This window comes from Dipteris shenzhenensis, chromosome 31 (assembly GCF_047967505.1).
Source record: "Dipteris shenzhenensis isolate YYH24624 ecotype China chromosome 31, Dip_SZ_1.0, whole genome shotgun sequence".
Lineage (NCBI taxonomy): Eukaryota > Viridiplantae > Streptophyta > Polypodiopsida > Gleicheniales > Dipteridaceae > Dipteris > Dipteris shenzhenensis.
This window is the reverse complement of record NC_141626.1, coordinates 32,993,569-33,010,527: the sequence shown is the minus strand read 5'-3', so window position 1 is coordinate 33,010,527 and position 16,959 is coordinate 32,993,569.

Genomic DNA, 16,959 nt, shown 5'->3' with positions numbered 1-16,959 from the left:
ATGTTGACACTGTTGTTGTGTACACATGTGTCGCCATGAGGTACGCTACAGGTGGCTCCCTTCGAACCTACGTGGCAGATGCTGCTGACAAGGCAAAGGCCACACGGAACATAGAGATAGAGAGAAGAGAGAGAGAGAGAGCAAAGACATAGATATATATATATATATATATATATATATATTCTATTCTTTATGGAGACTAATCCTAGACCTGGTGATGTGGCAAGCATTTGGAGGCTCGGGAGAGGAGGAGCTCTAGAGGATGAGGAGAAGGTCGGAGCACCACGTGGTGCCGCGAGAGACAAGAGTTAGAACCGGAGTAAACTGTGCAAGGGCAGGCGACACGCCATGTGGCAGAAGACAACGTGGCGGTGGGCGACAGGATGCACAAGCAATAAATGCACGACAAAGGAGTCCGACACAGGAGGCAAAGGCAATCAGTAAGTGGCAGTGGCAGGAACTAGCGGAGGAACCTAATCGCAACATTTTGTATGAGATGTCTTTTGGTGTTTACTGTGATTAATATATGAGCAGACCACTTTCAATGATCGCAGCCGCATGACAAGCACCATGTGGTGCCACCATGGAGCGGGGGACAGTGAACAGTGAGAAGATGGGGTCTAATGAATGGCCGTTGTCAATGGTTGCCAATGTTTGTATCTAGTTATTGACATTGCTTTGTGAGTAGTCATCGTTGAGACCACACATTTTTGGCATCGTTGCCCGACAGTTCAAGGTATGCTTTTGCAATTGCAGTTGCTTTCTTTCGTAATCTACCCATTGCACATGGCTTCACACTTAACTTGGAGCTTTGTTAGTGGAGTTTTAGGAGAGCTATGAGGAAGTAAGTGTGAGTTGGACGGAAAAGAGACAAAAAACTGTCATTTTATGTTAAAGAGCATTTTTAAATTTAGGAAGCTTGTTTTTGAGTTTGTTAGTGTTTTGAAATGATAGGAAGGTAGTTTCTCAGATTGCTAAGGTGTGTATGTTGTCAAATCTCACAAAAAACAACCAAGAATGAAGAATCAACCTGAAAATCGAAGTTGTTTTGTGTGTTAACAGTCACCCCTCAAGAAATCTCTCATTTTTGCACTCAAATGTTGTTTTTCTTTCACGTTTTTTGCATTAAGTAGGTAGACTAGGTAGTACAGCATCCCCCTAGCACAAAAAATCCTGAACAGGACCTCCAAATTTGTCAAAAATCATAAAAAATCTGTCGGTGACAACGCATTCCTATCCCCACGAGTCGGTGGCTTAGCGCTATCCCACTGAGCGTCGCTATAGCCCTATCCCACAGGTCAAACTCTGTTGACCCGTGGCCATAGCGCCTATCTCCATGACCTAACTTTTGACCACGGTCTAACCTGCCGCCCTAATTAATTCATGTCAGAGTTAGCTATCCCACCAAACTGACAGTCATTGACACTTGGCCTTAGCGTTACCCCAGGACACCATCCGTCGCCTCAACTCCCAAGCCCTAATCCATCCCCTCAACCGCAACATCCCCCCAAGCGCTAGGTTGCCACCAAGCTCTTGGAAGACCAAGATAGTTACAATGGCAAGCAGGTCGTCTGGGTGCTAAAGTTCAAGTCCCAAACCGCAGGGGTTCCAAAGGTAGCAACACAAGAACTTGTGTCAACCCTGGATGCAGTACCACAAGATTCTAACATTGAACCGGCCGCAACACACAAGCCCCAGAGTCCTGAACCTAGTACCATGAATCGTACAACTCAACATGAGGATCGCCCAACATAGCGAGGGAGCAACACAAGAACCGACCGCTATAATGAGATGAGTTACACAAGAACCTTCCTCCAAACTCGAAGGTGAACCATCAAAGGTCCCCATGCCTCACCTATACACCTCACATACATAACCGCCACTTCCTAACCCTTTCACCTCTCTCTCTCTCTCACCTTCCACTTTCCCCCTTCTTTCCCTTTCCTTACTTTCCTCAAATAGTATCCTACCCGTCGTTGCCATAGTAGTATCCCGCTGATCGTCACCATCCAATTATCCCATTGACCGTCGCCATCCGACTATCCCATCGAATAATGCCATCCGACTATCCTGCCGACCGTCGCCATTTGACTATCCCACCGACTATCACCATCCAACTATCCCGCCGACCATCACCATCCGACTATCCCACTGACCATCCCCATCTGATTATCACGCCGACCGTCGCCCTCCAATTATCCCGCCGACTGTTGCCTTACGCCATCCCCCCGTCCGTGGGATAGCAAAATCTATATAAAGGAGCCCTATCCCCCCAGGTTGTCGCCATAGCAGTTACCCTCAGACTCTGTCAAAATTCTGTCAGAAATCTCCCAACCCCCTGCCCTCTTCCACACAGCAATTCAACACTTAGTACATGTCCTCAAGCTCCTCCACTTCCACCGATTCCTAAATCACGCAATTGCCCTCCTTCCCAATGGATCCGGAGAATGAATTTTTTGAGTTTGAGTCAGAGCTTGGCCTCCACCCCCAACCCCCTATCCCGCAAGCCACCGATCCCTTCGACTCGCAAAGTACGCCCTTGGCCACGATCTCTATGCCCTGTAACTTTCCAGCTGAAGATTTACAAGCGGAGGAAGAAATCTCTATGCAATAGGCCACACAAGAGGTACCGACAACAGCAGGCACACCCTCCTCAAGGACATCAAGAAAGTGCATCCCGACTCCCACACAAGGGGAGTACAAAATTGTGCGCTCACAAACGCACTCGCCAATTGGAGAGGCATGGATCCAACAACTCGACACATGTGCCACCCACTCCTGTTACGCATACAAGGGTCATGACTACACCCTCCACTTCCACACCACAATGGCGTATCAAGCGCTAAAGGAGCCGACAAGTTCAGGATGCGCTCGTAGTGACATGACTGGGATTTGTGGTGGCAATTCGCCTTCCTTGTCACTTGGATATGAGGCTCTTGGGAGAGTTCCTCCAGGCCTATAACTCCAACACAAATGTGGGCACTCTTCGAGATGCGACGGGCACTCCCCACTTCTACCACCTCAATATGGACGTGGTGCAAGCCACCTTCGGCATGCTGGTCATCATCGCGATGACAAGTACTCAATGAAGAAGAAGATGCCCGAGGCCCTCACTACAATCTGCCAATATGACTGCAAAAAGAGCAAAGGGCGCATCCATTTCTTAGAGATTATCAAGCCAGAAATGGAAAAGCCAGCACGGGCCCTCCAATGGTTGACACAACTCAGGCACATTGACCACCACCAATCGGTCATGCCAAACATCTTGTTGAGGCTGGCATAACCCTAGATCACGAATTGGGCCGATTCAGAGGTGAGAGGACCGCAAAACACATGGAGAGGTCATTAGCAACCCAATGCTGTACATGTCGATTCTCTATCATATGCTGCAGCAGCATCTGCCTATTGGCTATGGGTTGGTCGACAAGTCAACCACGGGACCCGGTACCAATAGAACAGGAAGAAGCCAAGGTCAAACCAAAGCAAGCAAGAATAGAGCCTAGCGCCACTGTGACCAGCCATCCCATGCAACCTGACCCTTACAACCACCTCCCTTGGATCCCACCCAGCAAGCCACCCAACCCCTCCCACCCCCCCTTCCTTGCACAAGTCTGCATGAGTACTCTTCCAATGCCTCTAACACCACCACTGCACAGCACGATACCTCCCTGTCCATCTCATCTACTGCTCCGATCGACCTCCCAGAAGAGGCCCTCAATACCCTGCTTAAGTCAGCCAATTTTGTACATACGCTCGTCGATACGGCGCCCACTGAGATAGCGGAGAAGGAAGCAATGCTAATTGAAGATGATGAGGTTCCTCAAACTCTTCCCTCCTCCCCGCCTGAAGATGTACAATGGAGACTTGACTTGTAGTTGTTCCAAGAACTGTCGGATAGTGCCCTCATGTACCATTGGAAGCAGCAGCTCGAAGGCTCCCACCTCCACCTCTACGAAATCTTGGAAGTGCGCCCCCTCATGTAGTTAATCACCCAATCCTTCAACAGTTGGCAGCGCGCACATCCAAAGCGCACAAGAGGAGGTTACCACCTCGCCCCCGATGCTCTAGTTCCCCTGACCGATGCTGACGTCGGTCTATAGCCTCCCTGGCGCATCCCCTTCCTCTAAAACCCGATCCAGCCACCTTCAACCGCCTTCTCCTCTTACTCCTCTTCGATCTCCCCGCCCACAGTCCGCCCATTGATGATCGGCTAGACAATTTGACCAATCAGATTGTCTTCAACCCCAGCACTGGTCCCACTCAGTTTCAGGACCTTCGCCTCTACCTCCGCGTCCGTAATCTTCACGGCCACCACATCTGCACGTATGAAGACATGCACGCCACCCATTTTTGGAAGTTTCGCTTGTACCTAACTCGGCTGACTCCACGCCAACTCGACTGCTACGCAAACCTTCTCCCCTCTCCTTCTCCTTCCCTTCTCCCCTCTCCCCCTTCCCTCTTTCTCTCATGGAAACACACTGCAACAATCCGAAAGCTGCTTGTGTACAAGTGGACTGCTCATGCTTACATTTCTCTCACAAGGAAGTAGCTTGGAGTGGAGGCTCCATCGACATTCCTTCAAGATCCCCACGACACGTGAGTCACCATCGAGACCACACACATAGACCCACAGTTTGACGGGCAGAAGGGTCAGCTGGCAAACCAGAGATTAACTGGTTATTGGGCAAGAGAATTGATGACGGGTGTGTGCGAGTGGGGGACGCGGAGCGCCATGTGGACAGGGAGCCAAATAGCCAGAGAGAGAGAGGATGTGTACTATCGCAGAGACATGTGGCCAAATGAGCAGAACCACAGACCCATAGTCTGACGGGCAGAAGGGCCAGCTGGTGGACCAAAGAGTAACTCCTTACTATGTGAATCGAGCGTGCGTGAGCAGGGGACGCAGGGCGCCACGTGGACAGGGAGCCAAAGAGAGAGAGAGAGAGAGCGAGAGAGAGAGAGAGAGAGAGAGAGAGAGAGAGAGAGAGGTATATGTGTGCGTGGACAGGTCATGCTACTTATATCTTATTTTGTGTGTGTGGACGGGTCATGATACTTATATCTTATTTTGAAGGATACACATGGCATTCAAAGGCTATGCCATGTGGTGAGCAAGGGTTCTCTTTTCTTGCTAAATGGAAATTTTGCCTGCCACAGATCGCCTTGCCCGCACAACTATGCAAAGTGGTCAATCGGCTTCCATTTCATTGATCGACTTCCCTCCCCAGCATGAACAATCATGCAGATTGCTCGCCTTTCGATTGTATTTGCATTGTATTGCAAATTTCCAACACTTTGTTACGATTAATTTCTCTCAAATGCTTGGAGACGTTTGCTCTACGCTTGGAGAGTTTGCTTGATGTGTTGTTGGATTTGCAAAATCGGGAGACCGGCCTAGGAAAGAGCTCGAGTGGAAAAGGCTGAGCTTTGGCAGCATCCAGGACACAATCTTTTAGTGCCAAGATTGTTGGGAAGATGTTGTGAATTGAGAGGGGCAATCAGGTCAAAGAGTGCAAATTCTTGAATGGAACAAGAACTGCAACTTGATCCAAGGAGGAGAAAAGAGGGGTGGTAGTCACTAGCGTTTCAATGACCTCCGAGCTAGAAGGAATGCACACAAGGTGAATTTCATCACCAGCACAAGGTCCCCTAAAAGCTCCGATGCATTACGCTGCTACAATTCAACAACAAATGAATATGCATAGCACCTCCCGCTGCTACGAAGATCTCCACTACAACCGCCGCTGGCAATGCCAATCCCAGAAGCTTGAGGCTTTGTCTATAGAGAGTGCTCTCTTCTCAAATAGGGCTTCTCTAGGACCGATTACAGATCTGTGTTTGCTACAGAAGAAACCCCATGAATTAAAGGACAAAAGGGGCAAAGAAGAGTAACAAAAAGGGCTAAAGGAAGGAGGAAGATTGAAGGTAAAGTGGAGGAATAGCAAGGAGGGGAATGGAGGGGGTGATGAAACATCTTTAGTCTTGCGAGTCTTAGAATGACTAGCATCATACTTCTTCTATTGATGCAAATCAACTTTCCCTCTTGAAGAAATTACTCATTGGCACCATCGGTGAAGTTCAAGCTATATATAGGTTGCTGGAAGAATGTTGGAGAGAAGAAGCATCGATTGCCTATCTATGCAGGCACTACCATTGCACTATGATATGATGTTGATAAATACTTCACCCACAGCATGGATGCCTTCATCGCCAAGCTTGTCATGTTTCTGGGCCTTCAAGAGATTCTGCACAAGTATTTGCTAGCCAATAGCTCACCATCGTAGCCTTGAGTTTTTTTCAGATTTGTGAGAAGGTCTCTATTTTGCACCGAGTAGCAGTAGCAACATTAGATAATGTTTTAGGAACTATAGGAGATTCTACATGAAGGGGTTTCATTTTAAATTTGTATGTGGATCCATTTTGCATTGAGTAGCAATAGCAACATCAACTATGTGCAATTGCAGTTTGGAGCTTCAAAACGTAGGCAAGCATCTTCTTGCCCACATAAATTCATGTTGTGCAAGATGATTGTAGGTGATTTTTTAACTCGCTCTTCCCTCCGGGTCTACTGGACGTAAGAGGAATATACTTATGTTTTGAATTAACATATGTTCTGTCAATCATACAGATGAATTATCTAATCTTTACGATGTTATAGCTCATGCCTACGTGAGACACTCTAAAGTTTTAATTTGTACAACTCTATATCATGTTGAAAAGCATTGGTGATTGCGGAAGCCATGCCATTTGCCAATTTGTTGGTGATGGAGTTTGTGGATGGGCATTTACATCCTAGGGGGAGGAGGCGGTAGGAAGGGTGAGAGAAGAAGGGATTGATTAGCAATGAGAGAAAGGGTGAAGTTTATCTTTGCTATAGCCATAGCCAAAATAGTTACGGAGTTTATTGCTCCTCATGGTACTCCATTTCCAATGAGCGACACTATTGTATTTCTTCTCTACTCCGATTAGTTGTGTGTCACAAAGATGTGGTGACATATTTAATGAGATTTTCCTTCATTAACCCAAGGCTTTTTTTCAATCTCTGAGATTTGCATTCGTTTGTTCAAAGCTTTGTTAAGGAATAGATGCATAATTATTTCCACGTATGCTCATACATTCCATCCTAGAAGAAACATGTTTGATAGAAAGCCCTCAAGTAATCAACCTACCAAGTGCATGAAGATATGACCCCAAACAAACTAAGGTGTTGGTGCTAGATTCTATTTCGTGCATGCAATCTTCAAGGAAACTGCTCCAAGAGGTATCATTCCTTACTGTGATATCAATAGAAATTCCTTACTATTGATAGATTGCTGAGAGAAGGAAATACAAATGTGTTTGTGGTCTGCTTCTTGCAGTTTCAAATTATGGATGCATGAGGCCGACCAAGGCGTTCAGTTGTTCACAGATGTGAGCATATATACTATCAAGCCTCTGATGAAAATCACATAGTTGATGTTGGAAGTTGAGGTACATAAGGAGAGATCTTAACATCCTCATCCATGCATATTCTAGAGCATGATGCAAGCTTGGGGCTTTATTACGATTTGGGTTGGCAGTGCCTCTGCCTCAGTTAGTCCACTGGTTAGTCATTAAAAAGATTCAGCCTCGTGGATGTTTACTACACCCTTATAGCCACACAGATCTTTGGAATGTACCTTTTAATTTCATAATTGTCCCTTCTGAGTCCCAAATCTAGATCTCGGTCTCCATTTCACTTCATTCTCCTCCTACTAATAGTTCCATTTTTCAAATGTATAGCACACGGAGGGCTTGCACATCAGGGACACATGTGAACTACAGTGTTGCTGCAATCACCCATAAACACGAGCCAAGATTCTATGCTTTCAATGTTTCTTGAGAAATCACAACACAATACAAGAATTGTAAGTATGTCCCCCAAAGATCAAACACTATCTAGATTCCAGAAGTGAAAATTTATTTGCAAATTATCCTTCACAATTTTCCAAATGTGAACAACCATACTCATAAAGTTTGCTCACCATCATTGGCCAAGACATCCATCTTTTGCAATAAGGAGTTTTCGCCATGAGTCTGTGTGTGTGTGTGTGTGTGTGTGCACGCGTGCATGTGCGTGTGTGTGTGCGTGTGCATGTGTGTACATGCGTGTGCGCACATGCGCGAGTGTCATTGGCCAAGACATCCATATTCTTTTGCAATAAGGAGTTTTTGCCATGAGTGTGTGTGTGTGTGTGCGTGTGTGCGCGCGCGTGCATGTGTGTGTGTGTGTGCATGTGTGTGCATGCGTGTGCACACGTGCGCGAGTGTGTGTGTGTGTGCGTGCGTGTGTGCGTGTGCATGTGTGCATGCGTGTGCGCATGCACGCGAGTGTGTGTGTGTGTGAGAGAGAGAGAGAGAGAGAGAGATTTAATTTGGTTTATTTGGTTGTTTATTTTTAGGGACTTCTCTCCTGTTGTCATTGACACATTGACTGTCTATAGCACCAGTATCTCCCTTGCCCTCGAGGTTGGTCATTTTCATATGTTTGTTCTTCTATTATATTTCTTAAGGAAGACCATGTGTGTGTGCGTGTGCGCACTTGTTCAACTTCTCCTCTTGGCCTAGGTGGTAAATCAAAAATTCACCATTAGTGTCCCGTACCAAGATTGAGTGAGCCAAGCCAAGCGGTGCCTAGGGTTGAAATTTTATTTCTTGAAATTAAGTTAATTTACCACCTTGAGACCCAGCGAAGGGGGTCTCTAACCCGTCGTAGACAAGTGAGGCTACTCGTGTGTGTGTGAAGAGAGAGAGAGAGAGAGAATATATTATATAATAATTATAATATATTATAAATTCAATAATTATATATATATATAGAGAGAGAACATATTATATAATTATTATAACCACACAGTGTGTGGGTGGGGAGGCGACACGCTTCCTTTCCCAAAAAGTTATAATTCGAGGGAACGGGCCCTTCCTTGTGCATCGAGAATATTAGCGACGATAGCATCGAGAATATTAGCACCAAGTAGCATTGCGATTAAGTCTCATCAATGTGCAAGAGACTAACATATCACCTGAACGACAGCTCCTCCTCCTCCTCCCCGTCCACCGCTGTTACTTCCTTGGCCTCCATTGCAAGAGCGTTTTCCTGTTTGTGTTCTTCCTCATTCCCATCCTAGAATGAATATAGCATTAATTTTTTGAGATGTTTATCTCGCTAACTACACGTAACTTAGCATCCACTTACCAGTATCATTGACATCCTTTAGCCCCACAACAATAACCTTTCCTCTCGTTGTTGTTTCTCCTGCCCCCTTGAGCACAAAAACAACATTTATTCTTTGAGATGATCTTGCTACCATCATCTCAATGTATTGTTGCATACTCAAGAGTGACATCCTAGTGACATATGAATAATGATTTCAAAAGAGGAAGTCTACATAGGTTTCCAAATGCATGGTGTTGAGCTTGACAGGGAGATTCCGGCTTGTACTTAAAATTCATAGAAGGCAATAAACAACGTTTGGCTTACTATGACTGAAAGCACATGGAGCTAAGGATGAAAGGAGACTATCATTGAAACGAAAGCATATCCTCTCGATTCCTTCATTGTACAATTGTAGTATGTATAGTATAGTTCACAACCATTTGGTGTTTATTTGAAACCTAGTGAATTGATCTCGACATCCTCGTAGGCACCTTAGTTGAGTTGTACATGTTTATCCAGGCGCACAGGGCATTGTTGTAGTAATTGACCTTGTTGCGGCGACCAAATTGATCATTAGAGACAGAAGCATGAGCCCTGAAATGAGTGTCATGTGGCAAAAGTGAAGGTGGTGGAATTGTTCCTAGGATGGTGGACTAAACTTGGGGACATAGAAAAGACAGAAGACATCACAAGGTTAGATGTGATGGGGATAAAATCAGCCTTGTCCTCATTAAATCCTTGTTGTCTATGGACCATTCTGCAACTACACTTCTCTACTTGTTCAATGATTTCCTCATAACCTACAGGTGTCCTACTGCATACAGAATAGCTAGATCTAAACTTGCTTTAGACCAGATCAGATTGTGAAGAAGAAGATCATAAGCCTCCCTTGTATCTTATCTAGCTTAGTGATAGAGTTAGCGTTCTTCATCCTTTTGAAAGCATATGCCCAAGCAGATTGTCGAAAGTAGGCCGTCTCACCAAGGTCAACAATCTCTCTGCACTGCATGTAATTGCACTTGAACCTACTGTTGCTGAGGCGCACTCCATCTGTGAAACATAATTTGATCACAGTCTTCCAATTAGCATCTAAGGTGCCACTGATAAAGCCGAGCATGTTAAAGAGGCCGTCTCACCAAGGTCAACAATCTCTCTGCACTGCATGTAATTGCACTTGAACCTACTGTTGCTGAGGCGCACTCCATCTGTGAAACATAATTTGATCACAGTCTTCCAATTAGCATCTAAGGTGCCACTGATAAAGCCGAGCATGTTAAAGAGTTTATCGCTCACATCAGGAACTTGATCAAAGACCGTACAAAATCTCGCTTTGGGGGAGGCAAACACACGGATTACAACCCCAGAATTGAAGGAACCCACAAGAACGATGCAGGATTAGAGAAAGTGACCGTGGGTGTGAAACCTACGGCAGTTGAGGAGGAGCTATTGTGCCGTTGCTGTGAATTATTGTGGTCATCCTGTCGACACTGCCGGTTGATCACGTTTTATTGGGAACAACCTTTTGATTTTCCAACTCTTGCACGCTTGAACCCTTCTCTGTTCTGCACGATGATTTGGAGGTACAAATGTCCACATTATAAGTCATAAAACATTGCAATCTCTACATTGAAATGCGAAACTTAGCGAAGATATGACGAAGCACATCGCTTATTTCCTTGGCGGTGAGTTGCGCGTCTGTTGTGCGTCTAAGAATTATGCTGCAAAAAACATGGCTTCGTCCTGCAGAGCACAATTTCACAAATACAATCATGAGTACGGAGTTCTGGAGTGGACCTCAAAATCGACGATATATCCTTAATTTGGCTGTCATAAACGCTCGCAGAACGATATGCAAAACCATTTATACCTTAAGCCAGCGCGGAACGTTGCTCCTGTATCCAATTCCACTAATTACTACAACAAAGCAGCACCCTCCACTCGCTCGCCAAAGGAATGCACATCACCAGTGCGTCGCGGTGACCCTTGGTGGAATCGAGGAATCTCTACCTCTTGTTTTTCTTTCTCCGTGTCGTGGATAAAGGCAACAACAATAATGGGAGGATTCGGTTTATCGAAGGGTTGTTCTGCAATTGGGAACACGGGCACCATCAGAAACATCCACAAGTTTGTCCACTAGAACGCGCTCATCCTCGACATACGAATCCCTTCCATCAGTCAACGGTTTCTGCCCGGGTGATGAGCAATCCTAAATCAGTCATTGTAAATGTCTAAAAATCATTTGTGACTTCCGTCTTGGAATCAACATGGGAAGCCACTCCGGTGGCTTCTGACAGCAAAATGTTTGGTAGTTCCTTCTTTCCGCTGAAGCTTGCTTGGAAGTAGAAAGAGAATGTGTGATGATATATGATTACTCTGCATCGTTTCTGATTTGAGAGGGGAAGTACCTTCAAATTTGGAATGAAAAAGTATGCTGGAAAACATGATTCTTCAAACTTGGCCAATGCCGCAGACTCGAAAGGCTCCCTCTCAATCGGACTCCTGAAACTATTCCCTAAAAGGCCAAGCTGGATCCTTCCAACCCACTGGCGCCCTTAAAACCTCCTATAAAATTATAGCAGAAGCTTTAGCGCTCACGATTCGAACGATTTGTAGTCAGGTGGTGGACCTAGAACAAGCCGGTTTTGTTAAACGCCGTGACGTCTTCGACAACATTCTGAATGTTAGTGCAGCAATTGATTACGCCTGCGCCTCCAACCAGGACTGTATCTTTTTTGGGATGGACAAGGCCTATGATAGAATCCGCTCGGATTTCATCGAGGCGGTCCTTTCCAAATTATTAGTGGTTGGCTCCTTTCAACTCCGTCGGTCAATACCACAGGGGTGCCCCTTGGCACCCCGCTTATTTGCTCTAGCCTCAGTTCCCCTAATTCACATGATCAAACGACGTGCAGGTCAGGTGGGCCGGTTTGAAGGACTCCTACTCCCCTCCGGCTTCTCGTTGAGCATCCAGTTGTTTGCAGATGACCTTATGGCTATGTGCAAAGAAAATGCCGAATCTGTGGCTACCCTGAATGATTGTCTGAATACCTTCTGTGTAGCATCGGGGTCAATTTGCAACTGGAATAAATCGTTTGCTATTCGATCGGCTAGCAGTGAGCTCTCTAATGGTCTAGTACCCATGCCTGTCAAATGGATTGCTAAGGGAGAGGTAATTCAGTACATAGGAGCCCCTTTGGGCCCTGGAATTTCGCAGCAACAGCGTTTTCAATGGTTCAGAGAGAGACTCCTCACCAAACTCAAAGCGTGGAGTGGCCTCCCCCTGGGATGGAATGCCCAGTGATCAAACACGTGCTCTCGGTGATGTTGACCTACGTGGCTTCGTTCCACTTCTTTCATAAATCTCAATGGGCAGTTATAGAGAGAGCCCTTAGATCGTTCCTCTGGGTGGAGGAGGGGGGCGCCAAGAAAATGCACTACATTCCCTGGAATGCTCTTAAACTTCCCAAGCGGAGAGGAGGGCTCGGAATCCCTGATACTTTTTGAAAAATGTGGCATTGGTTAGCAAGTGGCTTCCAAAGCTGTTTGTTGGTGGACTGCCCTGCGTTGAGATTGCGCATTGGTTCATTGAGACGGAGCCTAGCTACAAAGTTGGGGTCTGGAGAGGGCTATCCTGGTATGAAAGACTCTTTTCGGGCTTCCCATTCTCGGTTAAGGGATCCTCCCTGTTTCATGAAATAGTGATGGCCTGGAAGATCGTGGTGGCCAAGCTTGGCTGGAAGCCTTTGGGCAGTCTCAGGGGGGATGCTGGGCTCATTGAGAGTGTATGGTGGAGCAATTCGTTTGGGGCTAATGACAAGCCCTTTGCCTGGCTGGACGTACCTTGTGCTAGGAGCATCTTCAAAAAAGGGTTGCAATACTGGAAGCAAATCTGGATCCCAAGCTGGGGACAGTGGTGGCTGATAGGAGACATAAGCTGCCATTTCTCGCTGACAGTTAGGGAAATGGCGCTGGTGCATCAAATCCTTGCCTTTTGCTCAGATGTCTGACCTCCCAATTGCATTGTAGCGGAACAGAGAAGGTTGCTCCACTGGGTATTGGGCAAGACCCAATTGAGAAAAATTTCCATGGGGCTAATGTACAGAACCCTCTTGGAAGAGAGGGAAACCACCGGCTGCTCGTCCACCGTGGCAGCTGCTTGGCCGTTTATTAGAGGGGCGTCATGTTATGCTATTTGGATTAGCCGCAATCAGCTGGCGTTTGGCGCTAACCTTGCAAGGGAACAGTGCGCCCCAACGATCCTCCGCCTACTGTCATCCTTGCTGATTCAGTCCTGATCAAAGCTAGCACTGACTTGGTGACTTTAGCATGTGTGGAGGATATTAGAACAGCACTGGTTAGCTACGCGGTCTTAGGTTAGTGGTAGTTATGGCTAGTCGCGTTGTGGCTCTTTGAGCGCGGGCCATGGGCTCTGCCCCCTGTTGGCCACAATTTTGTCTGGGGTCCTGTAGGGGACTGACCCCCGGGGCCCCATCTCTCTTTTGTTGTCCTGTTCGTGGCACTTTTTTGCCACCTCTAATATCAAAGCCGGTAGTTTATTTTTAAAAAAAAACATGATTCTTCAAATTGTTATATCTTTGAAGATCAACGTTTAATAGTCTGACACGTAGTTTAATGTGAACTCAGAAAGGGAAAACTTCCTACTATTAAGAAACGTTTTGGGTTTTAGGCATGCATTCTACAATATGACATAGGCTCTCTTTTCTAATGCACATGCCAAACTTTCTCTAAATGCCTATCTGGGGCAATCTTTTGATTTGCATCACTCTATTAGGCAGGGGTGCCCACTTTGTCCCACTTCTTTTTGCCATTGTTACTGAACCGTTGCTATGCCAATTGCTATCAAAGCATTGGATATATTAGAGGCCTCTCATTGCCTAATGGATCTTCTTTTTGCACTCAGTTTTTTTGTTGATGATAATACAAGTGTCCTGACTTGAGGTTTCTTGTAGTATTTGAAGAAATTGTTGTGGTTTTGGAGTCACATGTTAACCAAGACAAGACCACTGCAGTTGGGGAGATCTTCCTAGGTGGTCAACTAAGTTTCCTTTCAAATGGTATAAGGCTGGTGAAAAATAATCATATATTTGGGATGCCTAGTTGGGTTTGCAGTGCCACTTAAAAATAAATTTGAATGGTCAGATCAAAGAATTCAAGATAAGTTTAGTAGGTGGGAAAATGCCAAGCTTTCCTTTGTGGGAAGAACCATTGTTGCTAAGCATATGATGTCTTTTGTAGCGATATACATTCTCTCAATTTTTCCTTTTTGGCTCATGTGCTTAAGAGAATTGATAACGTCATAAGGGACTTTCTTTGGAGCAACCAATGACACGCTTTTGATTGGAATGAGCCATAAATGCAAGAGACTTTGCTCTTAGTGGCTATTGAGACTGGGTTGTGATCAGCCATGGGCAGTTCTAGCAAGATAATAGATATCGAATTAGTATTAATAGGCCTTAGGGTTTAACAAGCCCTTGGCAAGATATTGTATTATATGATCTCAGATGATTTTAAGTTTTTGCTTGTAGCTGCACGCTAAAAGTCTGTGTGCCAAGGGCATACTTATGTTTAGGAGTATCTGTGATCCAGGCGGTGGAAGGTGGTTTAGTGTTCATGTGTTGCAAATAATTTTTTAGTTTCACGGATGAGCAAACTAGGGTTATGCAGAATTTGCTGGCAAACATACGTTGGCCTACATATGAAGTCTTTAATGATAGAGGAGATTTTAAAGGATTTGTAAATGCAGTTGGGAATGCACTTTAGAGATGCGCCTTGAAAGATTTAGTGGTCCCTCAAGGGCCATGGATTGTGTCATTGGCTTGCAAAAAGTGGGTGGATAAGGCTCCAAGAGACAGTTGTGTTGCAGAGAAGGTTGAGAAATGTGTGGTCTGCTACTCCTTTTATAAAATATAATGTGTTGTTATGGAAGGTCTTAGTTGCGAAGCTACCATTGAAATCTAGGATCTCAAAATGGAATCCAAGAATTTCATCGTCTTGCATTTTCTATCATGTATGCAAAAAGACACTCCCATCTCATTTGGCAGTTATGCATGTATGGAGGACAACAGTAAGATGGTTCAATCTAATGCAGATCACATTTCCATTGTTGCAATGGAAGATCTGGCACGTGGTGAGAGCTGTAGTCATAGGAATGCAAGGGCAAGGCTGTGTTATAAGGATCTTGAGGAGTTGATGAGAAGTGTATTTTGTAGCCTGAGAGGGAGTGATTCCTTTAGGTCATTATCAATTGTAATGCCTCCGTGACGAGGCAGCTTTCTTTTTCCTTAAGTGATACATTTGACGCTTTTTCGCAAAATTAAAAAAAAGGAAAGGAAAGAAACGTTCTAGAACGTCCCGAGCGACACATGGACAACTACGACAAGCACATCCATCCGTGGCCTATGCTAACGTTGGATTCACACCACCCGCTCGCCCATGGAAGAGGAAATAGAATTGGAGGATGGCTGCCGGGTGGGGTGGTTCACACCACTCGATGGTCATTAGGCTCCTAATTTATGTCACCAACATGTGATTAGTATAGTAGTTGGAAGAGATGAAATGGGCAAATCATGTAATATTTGGAGGAGTTGTGGGCGGCCTTCACGGGCTGAACACAAATCTTTTGTGTCAATGTCTGCCCCCCATCTCTCCTATTCGGCCTAAGACAACCACCCTCCACACCACCTTTGGAGGATGGCAGGTAGGTGGTGTGAACCCAGCCTATGAGACCAAAGAAACATTCTGGAATTTCACAAGAGACACATGGACAGCTACAATAGGCACATCCACCCGTGACCTATGCTAAGAGGTAGCAAAGGGCAGCTCGGGGGCATCCCTCAAGATTCAGCATGGGAATGCTGCTCATGTAGACAAAGGCCCAACTGCCTGAGCTACCATTTCTCACAGAGCTTGCCCACATGTGGTAGTGGGGCTAGCCCAGCCCACTAGGAGCTCACAACTATGTACCCATGTTGTTCTTAATGCTGAAACATAGCATTGAGCTACTAGCCAAGCAGGGCTATTTGGAGGTATTTTGGTTGAGCATTACAATGCCCAAACACTCTCATTGGCTCACATCCTTCCATCCTCCATGCCATTCATTAAAATATTCTACAAAATCTCTGTTAGTCTTCATAAATGCCGTTTTCAACTTAGCAAAGCTTTCGTGGGATTAGTCTCAAGATTACAATGCTCAACTTTCAGCAGTGTGAGCATGTGGGAAAGTGCTCTTAGTAGGAAAAATAAAGTTCGGTAGTACTTGTAATTAAATGGCTATTTCCTAATTCTGTATTTCAAAAAGGTATGCTTGATGAGAGGTACAAAATTACTTTGCTATATCTACTGCAAGAAGTGCAAATCATGTCTACTTTAGATTCTTTTTGTGCTTAAGGTAGCAATAATTTCTACTGGACACGAGTTTGTTGTTGAGATTATTGTAACCCTGCGTCAATGTCATTGTGTCAAGGGTTCTATTATATATTTTTCCTCTAACATGTTTGATTGGCTCTTCTAGTTTCTTGTTGATAGAACTTGGACTTTGAAGTGCATGTCGAGTAGCATAGGTCTTAGACTCTGAACTTGGACTTCTAAGAGGTAGCATGGGCTAAAAATCAGTTTGTACAAAAGTCTGTTCTCCAAGGAGGAAGAATTTTACCTTATCATTGATGAATGGCTGAAGATGAAAAATAATATGGAAAAGGCTAGGCAAAGGAAAAATAGGAGGTTAGGGAAAATTATGTCTCTCTCCTTATACATTTTGTTATAGG